This window comes from Canis lupus, chromosome 27 (genome assembly GCF_048164855.1).
Source record: "Canis lupus baileyi chromosome 27, mCanLup2.hap1, whole genome shotgun sequence".
NCBI classification, from domain to species: domain Eukaryota; kingdom Metazoa; phylum Chordata; class Mammalia; order Carnivora; family Canidae; genus Canis; species Canis lupus.
In genome coordinates, this window is record NC_132864.1 from 25,207,999 (window position 1) to 25,235,094 (window position 27,096).

At 50.0% G+C, this 27,096-nt stretch overlaps 1 protein-coding gene across 5 annotated transcripts in view; it reads right to left on the reverse strand.

Annotated features, from left to right (window-relative positions):
• Positions 1-8,950, reverse strand: part of WSCD2 (WSC domain containing 2) — a 119,261-nt gene extending 110,311 nt beyond the window's left edge. The window contains exon 1 of one of the 5 annotated variants that reach the window (XM_072802972.1): positions 8,817-8,950. The gene's annotated coding sequence lies outside the window, so the exon portion shown is untranslated. Of the gene's footprint in view, positions 1-5,822; positions 5,957-7,473; positions 7,571-7,784; positions 7,934-8,816 lie in introns of those variants that run through there. The other 4 variants (XM_072802975.1, XM_072802969.1, XM_072802973.1 and 1 more) reach the window with 4 other exon arrangements.
• Positions 8,951-27,096: the final 18,146 nt, after the last annotated feature.

Genomic DNA, 27,096 nt, shown 5'->3' on the forward strand with positions numbered 1-27,096 from the left:
GTCCCCATTTTACAGATGAGAACACTGAGGCAAGAGAGGGGACTACTCGCTGTTGGTAAGTGGCTGGCATCTGAACCCAGATTTGCCTGCCTGCAGAGAATGTTTATTTCTTGAGTGCCTACCATGCGCCAGATACTTTTCTAGGTACAGCAGGGTATCATTCACCCGACACCGTAAGAAACAGAGTTCTACGTAAGTGAATTTTCAGACACCTGAGGCATCAGACACAGAAACGTTGACCAGCTTAACCACAGGGATGGAAATATTTTATACGATGAATTATTCTTGACCCTTCACCCTGCCTACTGAATGGGGTTTACCGGTTCTTAGCGCCATCACAGAGCCCACATTGTTGCCGTCCTCTAATACCGCACCCTGCATCACACTGTTGTATAATTGGTTGCACGGTTCTGTAATATTGAGAGGAGCAGAAGCTACTGGGATGAGGGGGCACTTGATCCCTGTGCTAAATCCCCCCTAGGCTGTGATTCTTTTGTTTTCATGTTTATTTTCAAGATTTTTACTTTTATTTTTTTAAGTAAACTCTACCCCCAATGTGGGGCTTGAACCTATGACCCCAAGATCAAGAGTTGCCACGTTCTACCAAGTGAGCCAGCCAGGTGCCCCTCGTGCTTATTTTGATAACCTCTTCATCTGTACCCTTGTTCTCAGGCTGTCAGCTGTCGTTCCTGGCTGTAGTCACCATGCTTTATCTACCATCCCATATAGGTCTGATTTGCTCATTCTGTAGGCTATAAAAGCCCAGGCTGTAAGTCAGGTTCCTGAGCTTATCAGAATAGTGTGCAAACTAAGAGTAAACAGGCTCTGAGTGAGAAATATTGGCTCTTTCCTGATATGGACACTGTGGCAATTACATGGGATGACTTTTTTGTTCCGTTTTATGTATAGTTGAGTTTCTAGGACAAAAGGCCTGCAATCATGATGGTTAAAGCTTTACAGAAATGAAAGCAAGTCAGATTGATCCAGAAATTCTGGATTTTCTCCCTGTCCAAGAGGTAGGCATTCAAACTACAAAGAATCCAGGCCAGTGGCTTATTGACTGACACCTTATCAGGGAGACACTGGGGCCATCTTGGCCCAATGGGGCTCACCTTGGGGACAGTCTAAGGGAAGGAGAAACACGAGTGGTCTGCCATCCCCAGAAACTTCTCCATGGGTCATCATGGCAAATGTCATGTGGCCCCAGCTTCCTGGAGGTTCCGGGACTGAATCCACAAAGCCAGAGCCCAGTGCACACTGCCCTTGTGCCCAGACCCATGTGAGCTGGCTGCTGTTCACAGGCCTAGAAGCGGATTCTCTGGCCATCTCCAGTCATTCATGCCCACCCAGACTGTGGGCTCACCCACAGACCCACACTGGCCATCCTGAGTGGGGAAGGAAAGGCACTTGCTCATGGCCACAAAGTCAATGGGTGGCAGAGTGGAGACCCAGATGCCTCACTTCCCATCCAGAGGCTCTTCTCTTCTCTTCCCTTCTCTGGGTCTCCATCTCCCCATCTCAGAATTCTCCTGGTTCACCAAGTCAGAGAGTCTCTGGAGGTGCTACCCTCTTCCTAACCCCCTGGATCCAAGCCTCACACACCACCTGACCCAGTGATTCAGCCAAGCGCACCAACTTTTCGCTTCATCACTCTTGGCCAATGCCCAGGACCCTGGCTGGGCTTTCTAAGCTCAGAGGTCAGCAATTTTTTTTTCTGTAAAGGATACGATAGTAAATATTGTAGGTTGTGCAGGCCGTATGGACTCTGTCACAACTACTCAACTCTGCAGTTGTAACTGGAAAGCAGTCATAGACAATACATGAATGAATGGCTAACCCCATGTCCCAGTAAAACTTTATTTATAAGAGCAGACAGGGGACTAGACTTGGCCTGTGGGCCATAGTTTACCAAGCCCTGTTCTAAATCATTCCCAGCGGGGTCCAGCACCTCCTCTAGGACAAAGGTAACTAACTTTTCCTGGTTTGCATGGGACTCTCCTGGTTTTGGCACTAAATCCTGCAACCTGGGGCGCCTGGGTGGCTCAGTGATTGAGCACCTGCCTTTGGCCCAGGTTGTGATCCTGGGGTCCTGGAATTGAGTCCCACATCGGGCTCCCCGCAGGGAACCTGCTTCTCTATCTGCCTATGTCTCTGCCTTTCTCTGTGTGTCTCCCATGAATAAATAAAAATATTTTTTTAAAAATTTCTGCATCTTGAAAAACCTCACAGTTTCGGACAAAACAAAATGGTTATCACCCTATCTGGGATCCCGTGACCCCTAGTTTCTCCCATCTCAGTGTTAGTCTAGCTATGACATTCAACTGTCTCCTCCATAAGGAAGAGGAGAAAGAAAAAGAATAGGAGGCAGAAGGTCCTATGTGACTTCCCATGTGCCAGGCACCGTGTGAAGGGCTTGGTCAACACGACCTCCTTTGATTCTCCAACAGTCCAGGATGGTAGGGATGAAGCCGCTCTCAGGAAGGGGTCAAGATTGGACTGGATCCCAGTCTAATCTGCCTCCTTCTTTCTCTCCAAACTGTAAGCTCCTGAGGACAGAATTGGGGTCTCTCACCTGAATGGCCTTAGTGTCCAGCACACGGTATGATAATTAGAAGGTTCTGAGCAAATACTGATCATCAGTGATCACTCATGTTGAATGAATGAGTATGCCCATGAATGAATGAATGAGTGAATGAATGAATCATCCCTCAATCTGGACAGACACTTCCCATTTCTATGACATGATTATTTCCTGCCTATCCAAACTCCAGGCGAGGTAAGCAGAAAATGTCAAATATAGGTTATGCTGTCATTTCTGTCAAAATACACCTGCTGGCACTGGGGAGGCAGTATGACAACATATTAAAAATGTGGTCTCTGAAGTCGGGTGATCCGGGTGGAAACCCCAGGTATGCCTCTTCTGGGCCGTGTGATGAGACCGGCCAACTCACCTATCTGAGCCTCACAGCTTACAACAGAAGACGGTGCCCACCTCTGAGGGCATGGGGCACGGAGTCAGCTAAGGCCTCCAAAAACATGTATACATTATCATCATCACCACTGTTGATGTTGATGAGCAGAAACAAGGTAGCGACGGGATATCCGGTCTGAGAAGTTTAAGTGTTCATTATGCAGCTCTGAACAAGCACCTGGGCCAAGCAGGAGATACATACGCATGCTGGTAACTGCACAAGCTAGCTAGAACCACAGCAATGGTGCGTAACAAACACCCATTAAACCCCAGGAACGTACAAGAAGGAGCATTTCCCTTACTAAGCTGTTTGTGGCCAGCAGGAGCCTAACTGAGCTAGGCTGTTTATTGAGGTTTGGGCTCAGGGTGGTTGGACACATGTTCATTCTGAGTGGGTGGCAGCTGCCGTGGGGAAGCTCCTCCCCAACTCATGGCAGAAACAGGGCGCCCTCGAGACCTAAGCTGGGAACGAACCCACCGTCACTTCCACCTCACACTAAAGACCAAAGCCAGTCAATATGGCCAAACCCAACATGAAGGAGCAGGGGCATAAACCCGGCCACCCCTTGAGTGAGGGAAATGGCAAAGTCTCCCAGCTAAGCGCAGGGGGGCATGCAGGAGGGAGGAACTGGGGTCAGTGGCATCTCCACCACAATCACCAAACACCAGCCAACCCTTGGAAAGGGGGCCCCACTGGACCTGCCCCCCTCACCAGGTTCCTCTTCGGCCCCTCTGCCTCATCAGCGTGTGGTTCAAATCTACAAAAGACCCTGAGTGCTAGCAATGGCACTCCTTGGGGACCCCATCCCCATCTTCCCAACATCTGGACCTGCTCCGGGGAGCCATTAATCTCGGGCAATTTCTTTCCTCACTTGATTTGTTTATTTAAGGAAAACAAGTTGCTCCTAATTAGAAGCACTGCTGTCGAGATGTTCAGTGCGTCCTGGGCTGTCTATTTTCAGACCTTCTGCCTAAAATTATACCTGTGCTCTTAACATCTGTGAGCTTGTTCGGCAACTGTCCTGCGTGCAGGCTTTCGGTGAGAGAGGCTGGAGGTGCTGTGGGAGCCCAGGGGGCCGGGCCATGGGGGACACGGGCTTCAGAGCAAAGGGACTTGGAAAAATGCACACACAACATCCCCACCACCTATTCGGAGCTGGCACAGATCACCGAGTCAACACTTGGCGTGTGCACAGCACAAACACAGTCCTGACCCGAGCAGCGGGGCGAAGAGTGGCTTCAAAGGTTCCAAGAGGTTTTCTGTTGGGAAGCTCTCAGCTTACATCCACCCCACACGCTCTTACACCTCTGCGACGGATACACAGACACACCTGTGGAAATGCACACACACACACACACACACGAGACACGCACAGAAGTTGCACTGCCCCACAGACAGGCAAACATGCTGCAGGCACACACACACTCAGAAACACACTCACGCGCAGGAGACATGCACAAAAGTTATACTGCAACTCCCACAAACACACATTCAGAGACACATGTACGTGGAGACACCCTCCAATGCGCACAGCAACCAACACACCAGATACCCATACTCAGAAACACACACAATGAGACACAAGCAAGCATGCAGTGCTACACACAGGAATGCACACTCAGAGACACAGGCATTATACAGAGATGCACAGGAAGTTTACCCTGCCATACACACAGGGATACACCCACAGAAGCACACATATATGTGGAGATACTCACAGGGGTTACAAACAGGTACACACACATACACAGAGATAAGGAGGTATGCAATGCTATACATACGTGGGCACAAAGGTACACTGAAAAACCTGGAGGCTGTAAGCACATACCACAGGTTCACGCTCACAGCACTGCACACGCATGCAGGCACTCACACACACCCAGACACGTGCAGACAGCACACACGGCTGCTCATGCAGGCACCCAGACAGGCTTGCCCAGCCTCTCAAACGGGTTTCGCCACCCAGACCGCCTCCCCCACCAGACACATGTGTGCCGTAGTGCAGCCACACACCTACCTGGTCACAGACACACATCCAACTCATATTCACCCGACTGTTCAACACTCGCAAGCGTGTATGCGTACCCACACTTGCTGTGACTCACACAGGCACACATTCCCTTGCAGACACGCACACGCACACACTCAGAAATCCACAGAGAAGCAATGCCACAAGTACACACCCAGATCGACACTCTTCACATGTGTACACACACACACGCATAAGGTTTCTATATTCTGTCAGACATATGAACACGTGGGCACAGACCTGCATGAGATTACACTCATTTACACACAGGCACCTACACACGTCCACATCGTACGCCACCAAGAAAGCAAACCGTTCATGTTCTCAGAGTCCTAAAAGTCAAGCCCACAGGCCGAGCCAGCACCTGGCCTACTGCTTCTGCCCCAGTCCCTACTGCAAGCCCAGGAACTCACTCCGTGGCAGCCAAGATGAGGTCTGCCCTCCCCACCGGTGGGTTCCGCATGGACCCAGGGGACCCCTAGTTTGGGTAAGGACACAGAGGTCCCAAGCCTCAGAACCACTCAGAAATAAACAAGACTGACCAAAACTGCTGCCTTTCCCCATAATCTCAGCAACCATACCCCCTTACCCCAAACACGCACGCTCATGCATGCACACATATACCCAGGCACGCATGCACGCACAGGTGCGCGTGTGTGCACACACGGCACTTTCCCTAGCGCAGCTGTTCCTCTAGGGAACAACAGCTTCGCCCGTTCCAACAGCCTCAGCAGCCTGGGCGCCTGACGCCCAGACATACTGAACTTCTGGGCCCTGGGTCCCTGCACAGCTGCAAAGTTGAAGCCATGGAGACAGCTTACCTCCACCTTCTGTTGTCATGGCGACGCAGCAGCTGGGCGCACAGGCCCTCCCTAACTGCCCTGAGCTCCTCTCTAGGAGCTGCTGGCCCAGCAGAGCTTTTATGAGGAAGCAGCAAGGGGGTGGGGACTGCAGGTGTCAGCTGATTGGAGAGAACAAGGGCCCCCGCGGCCCCCCCCCCAAGGATCACCTGGTGCTCAGGTGGGACCCAGAGAGCTTCCCTGGGGAAACAGCACCGCCTGCTCACACACAACACCCAAAAACGCAGCCCTGCTGCTGCATGCCCGAGCCGGCGGAGACCCAGTCTTCACCAGACTCTACGGTAAGCACTTCCCATGCACCATCCCAGTCGGTACCCCCCACCCCCAACACTCTTCCTCCCAGGAACCATGAGTTCCCCATCTTACGGAGGCCCACCGAGGTCTGGAGGGTGAAGTGACTGGTCAACCTCAGATGCATCCCACGCCTCTCAAGTGCTACACCACATTACAGGATTTTGAAGATCTCGTCAGTGATGATCGCTCTGTGTCTGAGAAGTGCCTGAACTGGGACCTCTGAAGACACGTGAAATCTCTTCATTTTGCAGAAGCAGCCACCAGAGCCCAGAGAGGTCTAGTGATTCGCCCGAAGTCACACAGCACATTGCCAGCAGTCTCCAAGCTCAGTCTTCTGCCCCAGAGATGAGGTTTCCCCAGGACATCACCAGCCTCTGACCTCAGGTCTCGGCAGCCTAGGGAAGCAGCTCCTAGCATGGCCCTACCCTCACACCCCAAGAACTGGCCCAGGACCACACAGCAATGCTAGTCCCCAGGGGCAGATGCTCAGCCCCAGCAGGACCAGCACACTATTTTCAAACTTCAAGTCACAGTCAGAAGCACTTTCACCGCCTGCCTTACTGACCAAGCAGTCCATCCAGATGACCCCAACCCTAGGCTGTACCCCCCTGAGGCAGCACGATGCTATCTAGGAGGCTGTGGCCACAGGGGTGACTCCAAAATGCTCCTCAGAGACCAGGTGGCTCTTTGGAGCCTGCTTTTCATTAGGAAGAAGAAGAATTCAGCCAAACTCATGAGCTATGTGCTGGGCTCTGCAGAGCCTCTAGGGACCTGGAAAGGGTGAGGACTATCCACACCCTGAGCCACAGACCAAGACGCCCAGAGCCTCTATCCAACTGTCCACTCCAGCCCCTCTTTCCGCACAAAGTTTGTGCCTCCCCAGTGAATGATCTCCTCGAGTGGCCCAGGTAACTTCCCCCAAATCTTTTGCTCATCTCAGGAGCTGCAGGTGATGGGAGGTGATCCCCACCTCTGCTGCCGTCTCTGCCAAAGAAGTGAGTGGGCTCCTGTGATGACACTTGGGGCTGTGGGAAGGGCTTGGCCAGAGGCAGTCTGAGTGGGGGCCCGGCTCCCGTTGTCGCTCCTCGTCCTGACACACGCAGAGACACACGCGGGAATGGGCTGAAGCAAGCCTGCAAAGCACTCCCCACAAAGCCCATCCCCTGGGCAGCCCTGGGAGCTGCCTCCAGACGCCAGGACAACGCATGCACCCGAGGATCACCGCAACAAGCACCTCCCAAAGCCAACTCGAAAATATGACCGGCCCCTTCTCCTCCGGAACTCTGCCCCGGCGGAGCAAGGGGAAGTCGTGACTTACAGGGGCCCGGCGCCTCGCCCCCGGCCCAGCTCAGCCTCAGGAGGGGCACCCAGTGGGATGCCCGCAGGAAGGACGCTTGGATGAGCCGCAACCGCCCACCCTGCGCCAGAGGAGAGAAAGTTTGTCATTCACCCGGCGCTGGGCTGTCCCCGCTCCGGGCTCCGTCCTCACCGGGCTCTGCGCGCCGAGCCCCCGGCCCGCGGGGAGGCGGCGGGACCTGGGAGCCCGGATCGGGCGGCGATCGCCGGGCAGCGGCTCGGCGCCCCGCTCCCCCCGGCGGCCCTCGCCGGGCCCCGCGCCTCCGCCCTCACCTGGGGTCCGCGGCCACTTGCAAGTCCGCCCGCCGAGCCCGGCAGGCGCCGGGGGCTCCGGGGGCTCCGGGGGCTCCGGGGGCTCCGGGGCGCCTCCCCGGCCGCCGGGGCTGCAGCGGCATCCAGCGACGCGGAGCCCGGGCTTCCCTTCTCGCCGCCCAGCCGCCTCCGCCGGGCCGGGGGGCGCGCTCTCCGCGCTGGTGCAGGGGGCGCCCCGCGCGCCGCCAGCGGCAAAGTGCAAGAGTGTGCGCCCCGGACTGCAGCGGGCGGCGGCGGCCCGGCCGAGGAGGCGGTGGCGACGCCAGCCGGCGAGCCGGGGAGCGGGCGGCGGCGCCGAGGGGAAGCCCGGCTCCCGCGAGCCCGGCGCCCGGGCGGGCGGCACTGCGGGGGCCCCGCCGCCGCGACGAGGCCCCGCGCGGCCACCCGGCCCGGGGAGGTCGAGGCCGGGGGCGCGGGCGCGGGCGCGGGCGGCCGCCGGGCGCCGGGCTGGCTGCGCGCCTCGCCTCCCGCTCGCCTCCCGCGCGCCGCCTCGCTCCGCGCCCGACCTCCCTCTCCGGCCGAGCTCCCCGCGCCGCCGCCGCCGCCGCCGCCGCCGCCGCCGCCGCCGCCGCCAGCAGCGCGCCTCGACCGGGCGCGCTCCTCGCGCGGAGCCACAGCGCGGCCGCCGCTTAACTCCTTGCGTGCCACCCGGCCCTCCCGCAGCCGCCCGCGCAGCCAACCGCCGGCGTCAGGCCCCGGGCCTCGCTTTGCTCGTCTCTACAGTGGGCTCGCAGACCCGCGTCCGGGGAGGGCGGTGGCCCGCACAGTTGGCGGAGCCAAAGGATTCTGCAAAGTGGCGCGCCGCAGGCACTGAGGAAGCACCCAGCAAAGGGCAGAGCATTTGCTGCCGCTGCTGCCGAGTTCAAGACACTGAGCACACGCTACCTTGCAAAGAGCCTACCCCTTTCGAGGGCAATTTGGTTTGTTGGTGTTGAGTCCGTCGTGTTAACAGGAAGTAGGTTTAAGCTGTGTAGCCTCGGGCTAGTCACTTACCCTCTCTCGCAGCCTGTTGCAGAAGAGTCCTTCTGAGCTCGGTGACCTTGGATCTCAGCATCCCTTTGAACTTCTGCATCCTCATCTGTAAAGTGGGGAGGATAGATACTGCCCACCTTGAGAGGATCTCCAGCAAACGTCGGGGAAGGGAGCTGCTCTCCTGAGAGCCCCCATTGAGAGAGGGTGTCTCCCAAATGCCAGGCACCTATCCAGCGTAGTTTCAAATACATCATCTCGTTAAGTCATGGAAACAACTCTAGAAGGCAGCTAGTTCCAATTCCATTTTTCAGATGAGAGATTTAGGGCCCCAGGAGGTGAAGTTCACCCGAGTTAGCGCAGCTAAAAAGTATGGGAGCTAGACCCTGGGCCATCTGACTCCAAAACCTGTATCTGTTAAGCTTGGGGCTGAAGAAGAAACCCTAATGTGGCCTGATCTTTTTTTAGGATGAACAACATGAATTCACATCTGCATTTCTTTACTTAGAGCACGTTATTTTCCCAATTATAAAAGACTTACCGAGGGGCACCTGAGTGGCTCAGTGGTTGAGAATCTGCCTTTGGTTCACCCCGTGATTCAGGGGTCCTGGGATCGAGTCTCACATTGGGCTCCCCACAGGGAGTCTGCCTCTCCCTTTGCCTATGTCTCTGCCTCTTTCTGTGTCTCCTGAATAAACAAAATCTTAAAAAAAAAAAAAAAACTCTTGTCGAACATAGATATTTCAGAAAATACTGAAACATGTGAAGGAAAGCAAACCAACTCTATTTCCATCACCCAGAAGTAATGATGATTAATTGATGTAATTTCCCCAATCTTTTTTCTATACCTACACGTAAAGGCAGTTGGCACAAATGGAATCATCCATGGACACCATTCTGTATCAGGAGATGGGGAGGGTCTGGCACCCTTGCTAAGGCTGGACCCCCAGCTCCCCAGACCCCCAACAACCCCAGATCAGTCACCACACTGGTCCAATGGAGAGCCAACCAGGCTGCACATCTGTGCATCTCACCCAGTTATCATTGGACAAGCCCTGCTCTGATGCTTTCCCTTCTCCCACTGTTTTTGTGTCTCCCTCTTAGAAAACCAAATCATTCCTTTGCTTGGGATACAGAGACCACTGATATCACACACATACCTTCCAGCCTGCCCAAACCCATCAGGAACAAGGCATTCCCAGCGTGCCAGCCCCAGAGGGACAAAGGCAGTACCAGATCTTAAAGGTGCAGGCAATCTAGGTTCAAATCTGGGCTCTGCCCCAAGCAGCTGTCACCTCTCTGAGCCTCTGTTTCACGTCTATAACATGCGGCATAAAGAACACCAACCCTCTGCAGTCGTTGTGAGGATTACATGAGATAAAGACAAGTAAATGCTGAATTAATGGCAGCTGTTGCTTTTTATCAGTGAGGAGAAGTGATCTGAATGACCCTAATACTGGTTGCCAATAATTGAGTTGAGTTCTTGCTAAGTGCCAGGCATGGTGTGCATGAATTCTTAACAACTTTGGGTGGTAGGTATTAGGAATTTAGAGACAAGGAAACTGAGGCCCAGAGAGATGAAATCCTCTGTCCAAGGGTACATGGCAAGCTCATGGCAGAGTGAGCTTGGATTAGATCTCAGCTCGTCTTGCCCCTGCCCACCCAGTTGCCAGCACAATTGCCAATGGTACACCTGCCCACCCAGTTGCCAGCACAATTGCCAATGGTAGACTTCCTAAGTCCTCCTCATCCCTCCCCAGCTCAGAACCCTCTTGCTCTGTCTGGGGGACAAATGTCCTCCTGGGAGAGATGTAGGGGCTGATACTTAACTTGGCCAGGGAGCCCACTGCAAGGTGGTGGGGGTCTGAGGACAGTGCTAGTGGTTTCCATCTACCCCCATCCCCTCCACCGAAGCCCACTTCTCCCCACCCGCCCCTAAACCCGGTCAGGAATAGGCAGTGAGCTTGTGGACAAGTGGGAAGAGCCCCAGGCTTGGAATCAGGCAACTAAAATTCAAGCACTTGTCAGGTGCTGTGGGTGGGTCACTCACCCTTCAGAGTCAACCTCATCATCCATGAAAGGACTAATAACATCCTCCCTGATTACTCCTAGGGTTGTTGGGGGAAAATATGGATTGGAAAAACACCTTGAGAGTAGCACAATCTGCAAACACACAACCGTAACATCAGAGTCGTTGCAGGCATCATACAAGCACGCTAGAACACAGCATCATGGCATTTTGTAGCAGTGAAAACTGGGGGCTCTGGAGACAGGTTTGTTCTCCCCCATATGATGTCCAGTTGACCCAAACCATTTCTTGAAAGAAGCACCTTTCCCCTCACTGTTCTCTGGGGCCACCATGTGGGTAGAGGGGAGCTGGTTCTGCTTTTTCCTCCTTTGCCTAATTCCTGGGGTTGTCAGGGCTTGTTCCCAACATTGTTTTAGCCCCATTGCTGGCCTTTGAAACCAAGGGATTATGATTAGCTATAAAAGGTAAGTAGTAAAACTGTAGGATTTTTGTCTAACACACACACAGAGAGTCAATTTTGGCAGGAAGGGACAAGTCCCCTTCCTCTAGACCCAACCATTGGACAAACTCTAATTTCTGCCGAGGACTTTCTCTGCTCACCCTTTAGCCTGGCCATCATTTGTGTATCGGGTTTCTGAAAAAAACCTCTTCTTTTCTCTGCACCTTCTATTTCAGCTAGAATCTAACCATTTTGGGCCCAAGTCTGTGGCAGGACTCATGGAGGAAAGCGAAGAGACAAAGTAATCTTTGAAATAAATTACAAAGACCAAAACAGTGATGTAAGAGAATTTCAGTGCACAACATCAGGTAACACCTCCAAGCTGCGTTCGTAGAACAAGTCACTAACCAATACATCACTGTCCCTTGAACCACAGTGTCTAAAAATAGGATTTGCTCTAATTTCCTGAGTAGCAGGTGTAGATGGAGAGTGTTAGAGTAGTGAGCGGGCTGTGTCAGGTGGTAAGTAACTTCCCCTTCATGGTATTTTTCTAATGTAGAAAGGAGGGGACTTGCCTCCAGAGATGTCAGGCAATTCCTAACAGAGCTCAGAGGGTTAAATGAAAGATGCTGGAGTCGGCCAGAGCTGGGATGAAGCCCCAGCCCTGCTACCACCCTCCTTGGTGGCCTTGGGTAAATTAAGTAACCTCTCTGGGCCTCCATCTTCTAAAAGCTGGAGAACAGTAGTTCCAACCTAAGGAGGATCTGCATATATTAAATGATAGGCATATATAGACTGTGTACCACAGTGCCACCTGCACATGTATTACTCCCATGAGCCATGACCTATTATTATAAGGGTTCTAGATGGAGAGGATAAATCCGCAGCAAAATATGGATGCCACTCATTCAGGGCTCCAGACAGAATTTCAGAATTCAAGCCTGTGTGGGTTTCCCAGAATCTGATATATTTTTTTTTTTTTTTTTTTAGCCACTGAATAACTGACTCACACATTGCTGTTAATGTGTGGAAGAAAGAGTAAGATTGAGAAAAGGGGACCGCAAAGGTCACTGTGACTTTGTACGAGGTGCTAATACACAGTGGGGGAGGTCCTTTCATTGCAAGGAGTTTGGGCATGCTGCCCAGGATGGGCTGGTCACTCCCTCCACCACCCTGCATTTCTGTTTTCTGCGTGGAATCTCTCTCTACTCCCTGGCCCCTCCATTCAGAGCCCTTTTGTGAGTTCCCCTCATTCCTCCATCCTGTCTGATAGTGGCTGGCCTGCCATACAGACTCGCAGAGTCCAAGAGCTGTGTCTTTCAGCCATTCCTCTGTCCCTGGCACTCAACACAGTGCTGGGCACCTTGTAGGCTGTCTTAGTCCACTTGGCCTTCCATAACAAAAATACCAAAGACTGGGGGGCACCTGGGTGGCTCAGTGGTTGAGCATCTGCCTTTGGCTCAGGTCTGAGTCCTGCATCACACTCCCCACAGGGAGCCTTGCTTCTCCCCCTGCCTGTGTCTCTGCCTCTCTCTGTGTCTCTCATGAATAAATAAGTAAAATCTTACCAAAGACTGTCTTATGAGCAACAGAAGTTTATTTCTCACAGTTCTGGGGGCTGGGAAATCCAAGATGAAGGCACCAGCAGAGACTCAGGGTTTGGGGAGAGCCCACTTCTTGGTTCGCAGACAGCCAGTTTTTTGCTGTGTCCTCTTCAGGCAGAAGGAGCCGAGGGATTCCTCTGCGGGTCTCTTTTGTAAGGACAAGCATCTCATTCATAAGGGCTCCACCCGGATAACCTACTCACCCCCCCCCACCAGGCCTCACCTGCTCATAGTAGCACATTAGAGATTAGGTTTCAGTGTATGAATTTTGGAGGGACACGTTCGGCCTACAGCCTAGGTGCTCTGAAAAAAAATTGATGAATTAATAAAACTGTCCAGTACTACCGCAGATATGTCCGGATTAAAAGAAAACCTGGTATGACCAGGAGAATTCACCCATTAAAAATGTAGTGAAAGAGGCAAAGGTCCATAAAAGTAGAAGAATGTATACTGCAGTCACTTTTAATGGCAGGACGCTGGAAAGAATCTGAATGCCCAACAACAGGAGAACGGAGAGATCAATTCTAGTGTATTCTTAAAGGGAAGGTACCAAACAACAGTGAAAATTAATGAACTAGAACTCTATGAATTAGCTTAGATAAATCTCAAAAATTATAGCATTGAGTAAAAACATAAAATTGTTTTAAAAAGCTAGTTGTGAAATAAATATGCTAGTTGCAAAAGGACATATACATGATAATACCAATTAATAAAGTTTAAAACCATACGAAAAACAGTTCAGCATGTTTTCATGAGCACATACATGTAGAGTAAAAGCATAGAAATGGTGAACACCAAGTTCAGGAGAGAGGTTATTGCTGGGGGGCGGAGGGGGTGGTTTCAAAGATTCCTAAGAGCTTTAATTGTGTTTTTAATAATCTATTTCTGATGCAGTTTGGTAGATACATAGAAGTTTTATGGTTTTCTGAACTTTTTTTTGTACGCCTGAAATATTTTATTAAAGAAAAAAAAACTGAGGTAGCAGCTGAGAGAGAAGGCCTAATTCCTACCCCTGTTTGGGTATTTGCTCTGTGTCTCGAGTAAGGGATTTAATCTCTCTGAGCTTCAGTTTCCTCAACATTACAATAGGGATAATAAATCTTGGAAGATTAAATGACATCATGGGTATAAGTTGTTTAAAGCAATGGAAGCACTCAACAAATGATAACTATTCATATCATAATTATCAATAGCAGTTAATTTCAAATAATTTGAGAATTGGAGACATCCAATAAGATCAGCCTTTTCTTTTTTTTTTTTAAGATTTTATTTTTAAGTCATCTCTACACCCAACGTGGGACTTGAACTTACAAGCTGTAACCCTGAGATCAAGAGTCACATGCTCCACTGACTGTGCCAGGGACCCCCAAGATCAGCCATCTCTAACCAGTCTTCAGAGATGAAACCCCCGAGACCAGAGAGGTTGGGTACGTTGTCTGAGGCCGTGGGGTGTGTGGAAGGTAGCACCAAGGATGTGAGGTGTGTGGAGGGCCCACTCTGGGTAAGGCCCTGTGTGGGGCTTCCACTCCAAAGCACTTCCCACAAAACCTGCAGAAACCCTCATTTCCTTCCAGGGAAACAGCAATAGTCATATGGGTCACCCGCTAAACCAGGGACACAGAACCCAGAGGCAGCAAGATGGAACCTAATGTGGCTTTACCCTTTCCCTTCCTGATCCCAAGACCTATTTTTGTCACCATGAAAGAGATCAAGAAGAATAATGTTCTAAGGGCATGACTTTCTATTTTACATTTTTTTAGATAGTAAAAAAAATCTGATGCCTGACACACAAAAGCATAGATCTTCACAAAAATACACAAACCTGAATGCACTATTTGTAATAGCCCCAATCTGGAGACAACTCAAATGTCCATCAGTGGAAGAATGGAGAGCGTGGCGTTCATTCAACAAGACAGTATCCAGCAAAGAGAGTGAACATGCTATTGTCACCACGACCACACAGATGAATGTCACAAACAGTGTGAGCCAGACCCAAAGTTGCTGTCTGCTGCTATTTACATAAAGTTCAACAATCACAAAACTAACCAGGATGCCAGATGTCAGAATAGTGGTTATGCTTCAGTGAAGGTTGGAAGCGGGCTGAGGGGGGCTTCCGGGGACTGGTGGTGTCCCTTCTGTTGATCTGGGTCTTGGTTTCAAGGGTGTGTTCTTTGTGAAAATGTATAAGCTATACATGTATCGTTTACACACTTATAGTCATATATTACATTTCAAGTAAAATGTTGTTTAATGTAAAAAAATTTGCCAAATGCAGTATTTTAACCTTTATTAGTTACCGATACTTATGCTCATCACGGACGGAGTTATATAATATAGAGGGTGACTGTGGGCCTCTAAATTATCAACCTCTCCTAAGCCTTGACCTTGAACGTACCAGCTGAAACCAGCTTTCATTTCAGGCTCACTGAAAGGGGGATTGTCCACCGAGGACCCAGCCAGGTGGAGACAAGGGCCATTACTCACGACATCTGATCCAGAGACACAGGCAAATTATCTGATTTGGCAGTTTCCTGGGATCAGATGACCCAGATAATGGTCAAACCGCCATGGAGACCCACACATCCCAGCCAAAATACCCACGAGGTGGACCCTTCTCCTGGAGCCATTTGTGTGGGTAGAGTGGAGAGAGGCCTGTGTCACCCCAGGGTCTCATTTCTGCAAGAGGAATGGTAAGAGCCCTCTTAGAGTCTGCAGAGGCCCCAGCAAGGTAAAGCTGATCTGGCCCCTGCGGGGCTCCAGGCAGGTCCCCTTCTGGTCCTGTGCTTAGGCTCTCTCACGGACTCAGCTCTGAGCCATCGGATGAAGCTTATCTCATTTAATCTAGCAGCCCTAGGAAGGAATATCATGACTCCCATTTTCGGCCAAGGAAACAGGCAGAGGGGGGTTCAATGAGCCTCCTAGGTCTGAACACCAGGGGTGCTATTTCCCATTTCTTACCCCAGTGACTCACCTGTGGTCATCACTGTGAGCCTCAGTGCCATGGGATGCTCGATGAGTTCAGGTCCTCTGCCAGGGAGGCACGCAGATGGCATTAGGAGCGCATGGGTTTGATGGTGGAAATCAATGCAGAGGCGGAAGGGAGGAAGCAAGATTGGGCTAGATGCAGGTCTGCTACCTGGGAAAGGCCAGAGGAAGGAAGGAGGTCTGTGCAGGGAGATCCTCGGGCCATGGCTTAGCTCCGAGACACGAATATCATTTTGAGTGGACATTTACGTCCACGGAAAAAAATCATATTCAACATTCATAGACATATGTCTCACAGAGAAGGGTAGCACGAGGCAAAACCTATCTTATAACATCATTGCCTGGGTATTGGGTTATCTGTGCTCCAAGCCTACCTCCATGGGGCCAGGATCCGTATCTTATTTGTAAGTTGCTAGCCCTGGGCCAGGAGCTGACACATCATAAGGACTCAATAAATGCACATGTCTGATCCCAAACTGGAGGCAAATCTGTGTGACCATGTGCCACATGCACTAGTAGATTTAACCCCCACAACGGCCCATGTGGGCAGTACTGTTCCCACACTTCAAATGGAGAAACTGAGGCCCACCACGGTGAGGCAACTTTCCTGAACTTGCAGAACCTGGAGGTTTCAGGCCTCGGTTGTCCTGGCTCTACACTGGGATTTTTCCACTGGGACGTGTCTGTCAGGCCCGGCAAAACAAATGAGTCCAAGATGCAGTCTAAAATGTAGCCCAATGCCCTCATTCTCCCCAGAGACTCCTGCCTGGCCTGCAGGGAAATGCTCTTGAAAACCAATCTCTTCTGGGATGTTCCAACTTAGACACATGAGTGTCCTGGGAGGAGAGAGAGCCAGGGGCTTGTGGGCTGAAGGATTTTGACCTTGGAGTTCAGGAGAAGTCAGCCTGCCCTGGTTTCAGAGGTGCCCCATGAAGCTTCAGTGTTTTGAATGTCCTTTCTTTCCCATGTCTTCCATGTTCAAGCTTTTTCCATGCAAATAAACTCAGGAGTCACACCCATGAATAACAACAGCAACATTTGCTGATCTCCCATGATGTGTGGGTCTGGGGTCTGCTGGTCTGAGGCCTATCCCATCCATTTTAGCTTGCCAGACTCCCGGACACTGTGCACTGAGGGTATGCCTCCCTCCGTTTTCCAGATGAGCAAATAGGCTCAAGGAAATAAGGTAACCTGCCCAGTGCTGGAAGGTGGCACAGCAGAGACCCGGATCCAGCCAGGTCAAGGTCTGAGCAAAAGAGGGGGAGAAAGGACACCAGCAGCCTGAACTGGAAACTTGGTGTGCTGCCATCCACCCTGGAGGCAGCAGTTCCTTAAAGACATATTGGGACAGCCTCATCCTTGGCACCCTGCCTCCTAACACCAGCTTGTCCACCCTCCAAATTCAGCCACAGCAATCTCTTAGAACATACACAGCTCTGACTACACCACCCCCTGCTTAAGACCTCCAAATGGCTTCATGGCTCCCACAGCTGAAAGCCCAGACTCCTTCACTTGGCACCCAAGGCCTTCTGCCACCAGGCCTCCAATCCACTTCCTGCTTCCCTTGTCGCAGTTCCAGTCTACCCTCTGTAGCAGACTCTTCATTCCTCCCTCACATGGCATGTTCCTTCACCACCTTGCCTTTGAATATGCTATTTCTCCTCCCTGGAATGTTCTTTCCCTCCTTCCACTTCTCTATTCAACCAAGTCCTGCTCATCTTTCAATTTCAAATGGTGCCTTTCCTTGAGATGCCTTGCTTTCTAGAATGCCATGCTTCCACTAACATAACAGGGACAGAAGAGTAAAGTGAAACCAGTTGGACCAATGGAATCTTGTTTTCCTTATGCCTTTTGACATATCAGAGGAGGCAATACCATATCTTCGATCTAGCTCAAAGAAATGCCTCTCAACAACCATTTGCAGAAGCTGTGAACCCTCCCTCCACCTTTCTCCCCACACCGTTCTATTTGCCCAGAAAAAGCACACCCCAACTTTGTGATAATTGCTTCTTCCTACTCCAATCTTGTGTGTCTGGAGGAAGCCATCCCTGACTGAGAAAGGGACACCTTTGAATCTTGCTTGGCTAATCTTAGAATCCTGAGGCCCCAACCCCAGTGATTGGTCAGGGATTGGTACAGGACCCAAGCTCAGCCAGTTAGAAAACTTCTCTGGGAGTTTTCTGACTAGTTGGTGGGAAACAATCCTATTTCATGTGGTCAGCAGGTTCTGTGTTTAGCTGTCCAGAGCTACCGGTTATATTGGTTTGAGTCCAGTGACAATGACCAGCTTGAACGGAATGAACCAGCACACCGACAAAAGACAAGAGAGAAAACATGTTGCTGACTTAGCTCCTGGCTGAAACCCTCCCCAAGATTGGCTACACCCCTGATCTTTCTGCAGTTGGGTCATAAGAGCCCATGAAGTCTTTGGAAGTTCAAGATGGGTTTTGGTCTTAAACCATGGGCTAGATTTTGGTCACTTAACAATGAAAGTGTTCTAACAAACAAGGTTTAAAACTCGTTCTTCAGATGAGATCGGGCATGTTCAGGGTGGTAAAAAACAGTCAACAAAACTGAAAGACAACCTACAGAATGGGAGAAGATATTTGCAAATGACCTATCAGACAAAGGGCTAGTGTCCAAGATCTATAAAGAACATATTCAACTCAAGAGCAAAGAAATAAACAATCTGATCGTGAAACGGGCAAAAGACCCGAACAGAAATTTCACCAAAGAAGACACACACAGCCAAAAAGCACATGAGAACATGCTCCGCATCACTTGCCATCAGGGAAATTCAAATCAAAACCACAATGAGATACCACCTCACACCAGTGAGAATGGAGAAAATTAACAAGGCAGGAAACCACACATGTTGGAGAGGATGCGGACAAGGGGGGGACCCTCTTGCACTGTCGGTGGGAATGTGAACTGGTGCAGCCACTCTGGAAACCTGTGTGGAGGTTCCTCAAAGAGTTAAAAATAGATCTGCCCTAGGACCCAGCAATTGCACTGTTGGGGATTTAGCCCAAAGATACAGATGCAGTGAAACGCCGGGACACCTGCACCCCGATGTTTATGGCAGCAATGTCCACAATAGCCAAACTGTGGAAGGAGCCTCGGGGTCCATCGAGAGATGAATGGATAAAGAAGATGTGGTCTATGTATATATACGATGGAATACTACTCAGCCATCAGAAAGGACAGATACCCACCATTTGCTTTGACATGGATGGAACTGGAGGGTATTATGCTGAGTGAAATAAGTCAATCGGAGAAGGACAATCATCATATGGTTTCACTCATACAGGGGATATAAGAAATATATTTCTTATATATATGATAAGGGAAAGGAGGGGAACTGAATGGGAAAAAATTAGAGAGGAGGACAAACCATGAAAGACTCCTAACTCTGGAAAACAAAGGGTTCTAGAAGGGGAAGTGGGTGGGGGGATGGGGTAACTGGGTGACAGGCACAGAGGGGAGCAGTTGATGGGATGAGCACTGGGTGTTATATGTTGGCAAATAGAACTTAAATAATAACAACAAATGTAAACAACAACAACAAAACCCCTTGTTCTTCAGGGCACCTGGGTGGCTCAGTGGTTGAGCATTTGCGTTTGGCTCACGTCATGATCCCGGGGTCCTGGGATAGAGTCCGGCATCAGGCTCGCCACAGGAAGCCTGCTTCTCCCTCTGCCTATGTCTCCGCTTCTCTGTGTGTCTCTCATAAATAAATAAAATATTTTCTAAAAAACTATAAAACTCATTCTTCAACATTATGTAATAATGTAGTCAATAAATATTTATTAAAGACCCAGTGTAGACCAGGCACTCTGCTAATGGGGACCCAAGAGGAGAGAAAAGCAGGGTCACTGCCCATACAGAGCTCACTTGTGCTTTCAATGCGGTAGCCACTAGCCTCTCTTAAGCTATTGAAATTTAAAATCATTAAATAAAATTTAGAGTTCAGTTATTTGGCTTCTTGCTCGAAATGGAGAATCTCAAATTCCATCATAGATTTACTGAGTCAGAATCTGCATTTCAAGTAGATTGTTGAGACTTTGCTAAATTAATATTTGTTGTGGGGGGAAGAGTGCCGGGGGAGGGGTGATTGGGTGTTAAGCCACAGTTAAACAAGAAAGACAACAAGGTTTGTAACAGAGTTCATTCAGTACCCACCTGTCAGGGAGGAGGTGGTCAGCCACCTTGAGGGCCCAAGAGGGCAGGTCCATGCAGAGTACAAGGATCAAATGATTTTATTAGAGTCAATGGGGAGAGTGCTTTGGGGTTCCCAGTCTAGGGCTAGCTTGGTCAGTTCAAAACAAAAAGAGTGGCATTTTTGTAAGCCTCATGGACCTGGGAGGCAAGAGACCACGCTCATCACAAGGGCCTTTGGAGGGTTCATATGGGGAACTTACATTTACTTATGATGGCAGATTGTTAATTTAGGGCGTGTGGCCATAGAAGAGGCTCCTATCAATCCAAGGCCTCTGCAGGCCACTGGGCCACACAGAGTAGAGGCCGAGGCAGAGAAACTGAAGTAGTGTAGCGAAGTGCTCATCAAAGATGCCCAGGGATTCACGGGCATATTATTTGAAGAAACCCTGTCCTGACGGCCACTCTGAGTCTAGCTCCTCTGCCTAACACTGTCACAAACACCCTCCCATGAGCAGCAGAGAGGGTTCTAATCATGAGAAGGACATGCAGGTTCGCCTGCCCATCAGCTCGCTGACCTCTCCCCAAACCACAAAATAACAACCTCCCTGGGCTTCTGTCCACCAAGCAAAGGCTTGAAGGACCACCACCCACCTTCAGCTGAACAAACTGTGCCCCTTGCACTCACCAAGGTGGTAAGTCAGTTTCAGATTAATAATGACCGCTGGACTAGGTTGGCCCCTGGGGGCAATGCCACCCCAGGGATGATTTATTAGTGACTCATTTCTTCATCATAAAACCACTGCAGAGTGGGAGAATGATCAAGGGCTTATGCTATGTTTGTTGGGTTTTTTTCCAGAAAGAGGAAGAAGGCCTTTGCTGTGTGGCATGAGTTCTGCTTGTTCTCATGCTATAAAGGATGTGCCCACCCCTGTGTGGGCTTAGAGGCTGTCAACCAACCCAGCCTGATTGAGAAGCGCTCTTTGAAAAACCTCTAACACACACACACACACACACTTCAACTAATTGGTGGCACCCAACCATAACCAAGAAAAAAAGGCAACAAACTATCCATTTAAATTGCAGATTGTGACCTTTATGCTTGAAATCTTTTCAAACATCCTGTTTATAGCTTTGGGGTTCTGGCACTCAATAATTCTCCAAATTATTTTCCTCGGTTGTTTTTTTTCCAGTGGTTATTATTATGCATTACATTCCCTCAATTTCTGGGCCTCTCCCCCCTGTCCCCCCCCCGCCCCCCCCCCCTTACACGCACCCCACTGGTTGGTTTCTCCTGAGAGTCTAGGTAATTTGAAAAGGCCTGCAGCAGGACTTTTCTTGAATGTTGCCACTTTATTCCGCTCAGCCGAACCAGCTGCAGGAGCTGCTTTGCAAGGCTTGGCCCTGCCCACGCAGACACAGAGGCAGGGGGGTTTCCAAAAGGCTGGGGGTGGAAACAAGAGCTTTTTCTTCAAGCTGTGAAACTCCTCTGCGGCCCAAAGATCTCGAATGCATTGGCCTGTGCTGGCATTAGTAAGTTAGTAAGTTATAGGGACATAGGTTAGTAGGTGTTACAAGGGAGCTATGGGTTAAATTAAAAGAGCGCCTTCCTTAATGGGGGATTTCTCAGGACCTTCAAACACTAATTCCCTTTTGGTGTCAAATGAGGAGACCGGTTTCCCAGGCATATTTAATCAGAGTGCACCTGTTTTCCTGGATGGTCCAATAGAAAGTGGTCCGGGGCCTGCTTGGGGAGAAGCTGCTTGTTGGATAGCACAGCTGCAAGGTTGCCAGGGACCCAGCCCACAGGATGGGAAATAGGCTCCGCCCTCCATAGAACATGCAGCTGCTTCCACGGACTACCCTGCAGCCCCTGTCTGTCCAGACAGCACAGTTAGCGACTCAGAGTCCGAAAAGGGGGATAGGAGCCCTGCTTCCTGGCATCGCGAATATGTCCATTTTAAGTACCAGCTCATCCTCACAAGGTACCCGATCATCTAGGAGCCAGCGCGGGCGCTGTAGCTTCTGGCTTCCTGTTCTCTTTCCCCTTCTGGAAACAAGCCCCTTTGAGGAGGGGACCCGTGGATCCTGAGAGTTTGCCTGTTGAGGATCATAGCACATTGGATTCTTCTCCTCCCAGAGCTAACACCTGCAACAGAAGGGTTCAATGACTGAATGCAGACTGTTGGATAATTCTAGCAAAAATAACGAATACTAACAAAAAGGATGGTGCGCTGTGTGCCACACGGTGTGCTAAGCAGTTTCAATTCAGTTACTCACTTCATCCTCCTCATAACTCTGTGCGGTGGCTCCTGCGATTATTCCTATCTTACAGGTGAGGAACCGGAACCACCTGCCACATGGCTAATAAGGAGCAAATCAAGAGATTCCAGGCCAGAACTGTCTTCTTTCACATCTGTAGTTCTTAAACGCTCCACAACAGACTGGATGGATGGAAGGAAAAGCGGCCAGTCCCCGTGATGGTTACTATTTATGGAATACTTTCCATATGCCAGGCTCACCCGTTACTATTTATCAAGTACTTTCTGTAAACCAGGCTCTGCTCTTAAGATCCCTATGTTCACTTAACCCATATTGCGACCCCCCCCCATAATGTAGGGATCATTCTTTAAGGAAACTGAGGCACGCTAACATCTGTCAGCCTGAAAAATAGAACTGTTCTTTCACCAGCAATACAGGTTTATTCGGGAATAACAGAGAATTGCAACGCAGCAAAACCATAGGCAAGTACAACAAAGGGGAGAATCGGGGATCCCTGGGTGGCTCAGCGGTTTAGCACCTGCCTTTGGCCCAGGGCGCAATCCTGGAGTCCTGGGATCGAGCCCAACGTAGGTTGGGCTCCTAGCATGGAGCCTGCTTCTCCCTCTGCCTCTCTCTCTCTATCATAAAAAAAAAAAAAAAAAAAAAAAAACAACAACAACAAAAAACACAAAGGGGAGAATCATTTTATGGAGAAAGAGGAAGTTGGGGTTGTTTTGAATGAAAGTCCCTTAAACAAAGCAAGAGTTCAGGGTGCTGTTTCCCACTTGCTGGATTGCTAGGATCCTTGATTTCTGGTAGGGGATGCACCATACGTCTTTTCCCTGTTGGAGCTTGTAATTGATGATTATTTCCTGAATCTTCTGTTGGGAGTCTGTAATTGATAATTCATCCTATAATTGATACTTGAGTGATACTCTGGCCCCAGCTAGACTCTCGTTTAGGGAGATTTCCTTTGATCAATTTTTACGTTAAATGACCTGTCCACTGCTGCACAGTGAGGACACGGGATGGGAACCCAGAACTCTGCAGAGTCCAGAGTCTGTGCTTTCACCCATCCTGCTGCCCCACAAAAGGGCCTTTGTCCCCCTCCCGGAGGGCAACAATGGTTTGGACCCAAAAGCCAGATCTCAGTAGCTTTCAGCTCTTCCTGAACGTTTGAAAGCTGGAGCATCAGCAAGGCTGCGGCAGTGTCCTTCCTCCTGCCTTGGTTCTGAGGACATGTACCTTTTCAGTTCCCCTCGCCCTCCTTGGGGCAGCCCCTGCGTGAATCAAAGCTTTCAGACAGAGGAAGGAAAACTGCAGACGGCCAAGAGCCCGGCCTCAGGGGTCCTGCTTGCCAGGCCCGGCTGTTTGAACGGCCCCTCTTCATGTCTGACCACTGCTCTGACACCAGAGCGGAGAAATTTTATTTAAGGGGCTCTGAAGGCCCTGGCAGGCCCACCCTGAATTCCCCACATTCCCCACTGCCTGGGGTGGAAAGAATTTCCAACCAAACTTGGCAAGCCAGAAAGGATTGTGGTCTGACTGCTCCTTTTGAAAGGTGCTATGCAGCCCTGGCAGCCCAAAGCATCTTTTTCCTCTCCTAACTCATTGCTAAGAATAACCAGGCCACCTCCACACCCTCCAGTCAGGCTCAGCCTTTTTCTGAGATCTCCCTTTGCTGGGTTTGAGCCTCTTTGGCAGCAGAGAAAGTGGACAGTGAGCCCCTGAGAGCTGGGATTTGAACCCAGGAACAACCTAGGGGCAGGGCTTTTCTGGAGATCAGAGCGGTTTTTCACTCAGATTGCATTCATGGCACAGGGAGCAGACCCTCGGCCCCTGCTGTGGCTGCGGCTGTCCTGCCCATATTCCCCTGCGCTCATCATCCTTTTGTAGGGCAGTTTCCTGGGCAAGCCTGGATCTCTCAACTGGAGTGCTTGGGAATTAGCAAATGAGAGTAAGTGGGTGAATGTTCTAGGTGCTTGTTCCTGGGGTGGGACAACTCTGTGCACATTAATACCCTGTCTGCCCCCAGGTCCCGCAGTGGGGCTGCCCACAGCACTCACTTGCTCATTAACACATGCTGTGCTGGTTTTCTTCCCTTCCTGGCATCTCTCTCCCCTCACCTCCTGCTGTTCCCAAGGATCTGCTGCATCTCTAAGTGTCTCTTCTGGGGACACCCAACCTAGAAGCCCTCTGAGATTCCAGAAGGAGTAGGCTAAGGAGTCTCTTTCTTTTTATTTTTATTTATTAATTTATCTATCTATCTATCTATCTATTTATTTATTTATTTATTTATTTAATTTATTTAATTTATTTTTTATTTTTTAGGAGTCTATTTAGGAGCCTAGCCGTTTGAATTGTCCAGACTCACAAAGGTGGTAGGATGGGGCAGGCAAGCAGTCCTGTGACTGGCTCCTACATCTTTAGTCCATGGCTTTGCAATCAATCCATCACTTGGGTTTCTTCTGGCTACAACTGCTTTGCCTTCTGGGAGCCTGTGCTGAGCAGAAGCTTGTTTGCCCTGAAATCTATACTGAGTGTTGACCATGTGCTAGGCACCATGCTGGGCTCTGGCAATTCAAAGGGTGAGGCTGCAGGGAGCTTTTAGCAGAGGGGAGCACATAGCAGAGGAAGTCAGCCCACCACAAGTCCAGTGGGGAGCCTTCCCAGAGAAAATGCAAGCACCTGGACCCCATCCCCAGATCCTGATTGGATAGATCCAGGTGTGGTTGCGTATTGCCATGTTTATTTTTTTTTATTATTTTTTTTATTTTTATTTATTTATGATAGTCACACAGAGAGAGAGAGAGAGAGAGGCAGAGACACAGGCAGAGGGAGAAGCAGGCTCCATGCACCGGGAGCCCGACGTGGGATTCGATCCTGGGTCTCCAGGATTGTGCCCTGGGCCAAAGGCAGGCGCTAAACTGCTGCGCCACCCAGGGATCCCTGTATTGCCATGTTTAAAAGCTGCGCAGGTAGTTCTAGTTGTTGCTTTAAGGGTCCGGTGGTGAGCTGGTGGGAGGTGAGAATGTGGGCAGGGACTTCTAGGGGGCAGTGTCCCTAGTTCTCTGTTGTCTTACCCACCCTGGGCCATGGGGGTAGAGGAAGGTGTGGAGTCAGGTTTCCTGGTAGTCCTCAAGTATGTTAACCTTAAAAATAAAAGTCCGTCATTTTACCAACAAAATGACGTTTTATTCAGGAACAGCAGAGAATTACAGTTTGGGACATGCTCTAGCAAAACCATAGGCAAGTTCTACTACCAAAGAAGAGGAGTATTTTACGGAGAGGAAGTTAGAAGGGGTTATTTTGAACAAAGTTCCCTGAGAAAATCAAGAGTTCAGAGCGATGACCGTTCTCATGGGCTGAGTTGCAGGAATCGTTGATTTCTCCTTTGAGATACAAGCACATCTCTCCCCTGTTGGGGCCTCTAATTGATGGTACCTCTTGACCATTCTTCTGTTGGGTCTGTAAGTGACACTTCTGCGGGAGTCTGTAATTGACGATTCTTCCTGTAATTAACATGGAGTGGTACATCTCTCCCTTCCAGGCTCCCACTCTACTTTAGTGAGGTTTTTCCCTTTATTAATTTTCACGAGTGTATACCCCAGATAACCAGTCAGTCCCCACCAACCATGCTCTGAAGTAGAGCCCAGCTCTGAACCAGAATTTGTATTTGTACACGCGTACATGTACAGCATGAGCCCCTGCATGTGATTACATAGTCTCCGGAGTCAGAAAGACATGGGTCCTAGCACCAGCTGCATCATTTACTAGCTGTGTGACTTTGTGCAGGAGACCTCACCACTCTGTGGAATAATAATACCACCTCACAGAGAAGTTATTCAAGGGGTAACTGGGGCCAATTGGGACATTTGACAATGTCTAGAGACATTTTTGTTGTCGGAAGTATGTGTCGGGGGGTGATACTGGCATGGTGTAGGTGCTGCTTAACATCCTACAATGCACCGGGACCTCTTCCCTCTATACATCCTCACCCCCCCAGCAGCAGAGGATTCTTTGAAACAGAATGTCAATAGAGTCACTGTTGGCAAAGCCATGAGTTAGACACAGAGTAAATGCCCCCAGAACATCAGCTCTTTTCCACTTTATTTGATTGCCAAATGTCGACCTGGTATGGTGATCCTGGGTGGCACCTTGGGAGAAAAAAAACTAATACAGAGTAATGAGACAGAAGTGCTAGGCCAGCACTCTCCAACAGAAATATGGTAACGGCCACAAATGTAAGTCATACATGTGACGTGAAATATTGTAATTTTTAAAAATATTCTGTTTATTTATTTATTTGAGAGAGAGAGACAATGAGCAGGGAGGAGGGGCAGAGGGAGAGAGAGAAAAGCAGACTCCCCTGCTGAGCAGGGGGTATGATGCGGGGCTTGATCCCAGGACCCTGAGATCATGACCTGAGTTGAAGGCAGACACTTACCCGACTGAGCCACCCAGGCGCCCCGAAATATTGTACTTTTTAAAATATTTTACTTAACCACCCTATCAAAGATATTAGCATTTTTACAGGAAATCATATAAAATAATAAGATACTTTATACTTTTTTTTTTTCTGCACTAAGTCTTCAAAATCCAGCACACATGTTACCCTTACACATCATGGACCTGGAATGTGTAATGTGGACTTGTCACGTTTCAAGTGCCACATAGATACATATGACTCCGGGACAGCACAGCATTCGACTAAAGCCTTCCCACTCACAGATGCTTGGTGATGATCAGGTCAGGCCTCTTTTCAGAGGTGAGGAGAAAAAGGAAGATGGGAAGGGAATCTTGGAAAATGTACAAGCAGGAAGCAGG